Here is a 5,000-nt window from a genome sequence, read left to right as displayed (position 1 = left end):
GATGGAGTCCTCCAGCTAAGGGAAAGCATAAACCAATGCAACATTAGCTTGCATAAAGCAACAATCTATTAGAATTATCCCAGATAAATATACATAGAATGAATGCTCAATTATACCAAATAAATTGACACAGGTGAAGGAGACGCAAGGTTCTCAAGAACAAGTTTATTGACAGACAATAAATAGACAGGTTAACAACAATTATATATATATATATATATATATATATATATATATATATATATATATATATATATATATATATATATATATATATATATATATATATATATATATATATATATATGTATATATATATATATATATATATATATATATATATATATATATATATATATATATATATATATATATATATATATATATATATATATATATATATATATATATATATATAGCGGATAACCAAAACTTTAAGCATAAGTATGATAGTAAATAGAAACTTGTTTATCTGAAGGAGAAACATTAGTGCCACTTTTAACATACCGAGGTATCAAAGTCAGAAAAGTCTGTATTACTAATCAGTCACATTAGCGTTAAAAACGCTCGGCACACATGTCTGCACTTATGCTAGGTTCACCTTTGGAAGTGGAACAGTCAACGTGGGCAACTCAGTACCCTCACTTAGTTTGTAGCACAGTATGTAACTACACACTCACCCTGGAATTAACCGTCCCAATTAAAACCACTGTTCCTCGCAGAGTTAAACAGCAGTGTTAACGACGCAACCCACTGCTACCACAGATCTCTTTAGTTGCTCCACTTGCTTCGCATAGTGGCGAAAGAACACTCTGGAAGACTGCCAGCCAGTGTATGAACAAAGATGTTCAAAATCCATACAATTAAAGAAATTTAAGGATGAGGCAACTTTCCTCGGATCGTGACCTGCGGGTGTACTGTCAGGATCCGCTCTGCAAATAAAATATGTGATTTTCGCCCTGAGTTGATTCAGTGATAAATTTGAGCCTGATGTTTCTCCCCTGAATAGTTGACCACCCTTGAAGTCTGAAGTTCTATGAAGATAGACCTTTAGGCATTCTACTGGACATAGAGATGCATCTTCTTTCAGAGGGCAGATTCTCCAGGGACCCCTCCTGTTGGTGGGTAACTCATTCTTGGCGAGAAACGTAGGATCCAGAAACAGGTTCAGTTCTCCCCCATCCAGGAACTGAACATGACCTTCCTCTCTCGAGAGGGCTACAATCTCAGTAACCCTGGCCCCGGACGCGAGTGCAAATAGGAAAATAACTTTTTGGGTCAAATCCTTTAACGCACACTCCTCATTGCTCAACAGAGAAGCGAAATGAAGCACTTTGTCTAAAGACCCTGAAATGGGCTTTGGAGGTGCTGAACTTCATTAAAGATCTCGTTAGCGAGGTCGACCTGGAAGGCATATAGAATGGGTCTTGTCAAAGCAGACTTACACGTCGAAATCGTGTTAGCTACCAACCCTTGACCACGGAGGTGGATGAAGAAAGATAAGCAGAAGTCCGTCGAGATCTCCTGCGGATTCTTTGCCTTGACAAAGGCCACCCATTTTCTCCAAGATGACTCATATTGCCTTCTAGTAGATTTGCACTTATATTCCTCTAGGAAGTCTATGCTGGCTTTCGAAATCCCGAAACGCTTTCTCACCGCTAGGGAGAGAAAATCATGAGCTGCAGGGTCCGGGTTTTCTGTAATGAAGCGCAGACAGTTGACTTCTGGACTCGCTGGGTCAGAACTGGATCTGGTAGCGGTAGAAACTTCAACCGTAGTTCCAATGCCAGGGGGAACCACACGCTGTTCGGCCACATGTGGGCCACTATTGCCGCTACCCCCTTGAAGGATCTCAGTTTGTTGAGGACCCTCAACAGAAGGTTGTGAGGAGGGAACAGATAAATCCTGGACCATCTGTTCCAGTCGAGGGACATCGCGTCCACTGCTTCCGCTAAGGTGTCCTCGTACGGGGACATGTACAGGGGCAACTTCTTGTTGTCTTTCGTCGCAAAGAGGTCTATCTGCAGTTCTGGGACTTGACTCAAGATGAAGGAGAATGATCCTGCGTCTAGGGACCATTCCGACTCTATCGGTGTGAACCTGGATAGAGCGTCCACTGTCACATTGCGGACTCCTTGAAGGTGAACTGCGGACAGGTACCACTTCTTCTTTTCCGCCAATCGGAAGATGGCCAACATCACCTGGTTGAGAGGTGGTGACCTTGATCCTTGTCGATTCAAGCATCTCACAACTACCTCGCTGTCCAGCACCAATCTTATGTGGATCGAGTGACGCGGGGAGACTTTCTTTAAGGTAAGGAGCACTGCCATAGCTTCTAGAAAGTTTATGTGAAAGGTCTTGAATAGCTTGGACCAAGTCCCCTGGACCTTTTTCCGATGAGAGTGACCTCCCCATCTCTCCTTCGAGGTGTCTGAGTGAATTGTCACCGACGGGGGAAGTGGCTGAAGAAGAACTGACTTCTTTAGTTGTCTGGCTTGGGACCAAGGCCTGAGAAGAGTACGTAGACGAAGCGGAACTGGTCTTCTCAGATCTCTTCGCGCGTTTGATGCATAACTTCTGCAAACTCCGGTTGCATCCTTTAGCTGTGCTCTTAGCACCGGGTCTGTCACCGAAGCAAACTGGAGAGAACCCAGTACTCTCTCCTGTTCGCGTCTTGATATCCTTTCAGAATCTAGAAGTCTCTTGACAGAACCCGGTATCTCCTTCCTTTTCTTCGCCGGGATGGAGAAACGGTGTGACATTAGGTCCCAGTGGATTCCCAGCCACTGGAACTTTTGAGATAGAGAAAGTCGAGACTTTTTTCTGTTGATCTTGAAGCCTAGATACTCTAGGAACTGGATCACTTGAATGGAAGCTTGCAAGCATTCTGTCTTGGATGCTGCCCACACCAGCCAGTCGTCCAGGAGTAATTGTTTGAGAGCTACGCTCGCAAGCTTCGTGAAGATCCTTGAAGCTATAATTAGCACGAATGGCATGGCTCTGAAGGCGTATAGTCTTCGTTGTAGCTTGAACCCTAGGTAGGGGGAGAGTCGACGGTTGATTGGAACGAGCCAATAGGCGTCTGACAAGTCTCTGGAGATGGTATATGCTCTCTTGGGCAGTAAGGTCCTTATGTGTTGCAGTGTTAGCATCTTGAACTTGCAGTTCACTATGAACTTGTTGAGTGGTGACAAGTCCAGAATGACTCTGAGTTTTCCCGAGTCCTTCTTGGGAACACAAAACAGCCTCCCTTGGAATTTGATGGACTTTACCCTTCGGATCACTTTTTCCTCCAACAGATCTTGGATGTACTCCTCCAGAACGGGGGGGAGGGGATTGTTGGAAAAACCGAGGGCACGGGGGTGGAGTGCTGTACCAGCTCCAGCCCAGTCCATTCTAGAGTAGGCTGTGGGCCCAGGGATTGAAGGTCCACCGATCCCGAAAATTCTGAAGTCTCCCTCCTACCGGTATCATCTCACTTGGACTGTTGTCCTGATGTCTTGCCTCCCTGACCGCGACCACCCCTGAATCCCCTTCCCCTTGAGGGGCACCTAGACGAGCCTCTGGCTGCTCCTCTAGGCTTTGCTCGAAAGGAAGTTGACTGCCCTTCGAACGTTGGGCTGAATGCCGGGGACTGCGTCGATACAGCCTGGGGTACTCACTGGAATGTGGTCGGGGTTTGTGCCACCATCTGGGGCACTGAAGGCATTGGCAATTGCTGTTGCTGTTGCTGTCCAAATGGCTTGGCTGGCCGAGACGGTAGCCTAGTCCTCTTAGTCTTCCTCTTTGGTTGGGGACCCTCATCCGGGGAAGACTTTCTCTTGATAGACAGGCCCCACTTCTGGAGAAGGTTTCTATTCTCCGTGGCGGCCTTATCAACAACTTCCTTGACCAATTCGCTAGGGAAAAGGTCTTTGCCCCAAATATTGAAGGAGATTAGTTTCCTTGGCTCGTGCCTCACTGTAGCCGAGGTGAACACGAACTCCCTACAAGCTCTCCTCGCCCTGACGAAGCTGTAAAGATCCTTCGTCACTGTGGCCAGATGAGTCTTGGCCACTACCATGAACATTTCATGGACCTTGGGGTCACTTGCCATCGTCTCAAGAGTGGTCTGAAGAGACATTGAGGCAGCCAGTCTTTCTTTTGTCTCGAGCTCTCTCCGCAAAAGAAAGTCAGACAGCTTAGGGAGGTTCTCACCGAACTGACGTCCGGCAATATCAGCCTCCAACTTCCCGGCTGAGAAGGTAAGATGGACGTCCTTCCAGTCCTTGTGGTCCATAGGTAGGGCCAGCGACAAGGGTTTACACTCCTCCTGGGAGGGGCAAGGCGTGCCAGCCTCGACTGCTTTTAATACAGCCGCAAACCCTTTCTGCAAAAAGGGGAAGGCTCTAGCAGGAGAGGACACAAAGGAAGTGAGCTTCTTACTCAGTGCAGCTACCTTTGAGTTCGTGAAGCCCCTCTCTTTCATCGAAGATGAAAGCAAAGCTTGAGCCTTAGCATGGTCCATCACTATGACCTCCTTCAGCTCTGTCTCCTCCTTTGAAGCTGGTTCCTTCCACAACTGGACATAACAGTACGGATATGACCCTTTGTTGGGCCAGAATTCCACCTCCTCAAGGGGAACTGAACCCAACTTATCCGACATGACGATCTTTCCTGTCGTCATCGTCATGTGCTCAGCATATCTCCACGGATTAGCATCTGAGCACAAGGGAAGGTCTTTCACATTGAACCTTTTGTGGGGCCCACGTGATGCTGCAAGCTTCTGCATCTGCAGTTCCATTGCAGCCCTCTTCTCAATATTCTCCTTTTGCATTTGCTGGATCATTCCAACAATGGAGGAGAGGGCCTGTCCCAGCTCTACTGGGAGAGTGGACGATGTTGAGGGAATAGGTTCAGGGATCTGAACCGGAGCAGCCGACACCTCGTCGGCCTCTTCCTCTACAATGTCTGGGGCTTGATCTTCATCCTGGCCTCCTGCCAGGAGGTCTTCCTCCAGA

The sequence above is a fragment of the Palaemon carinicauda genome, chromosome 4 (genome assembly GCF_036898095.1).
Source record: "Palaemon carinicauda isolate YSFRI2023 chromosome 4, ASM3689809v2, whole genome shotgun sequence".
NCBI classification, from domain to species: Eukaryota; Metazoa; Arthropoda; class Malacostraca; order Decapoda; family Palaemonidae; genus Palaemon; species Palaemon carinicauda.
This window is presented reverse-complemented; position numbering follows the sequence as displayed.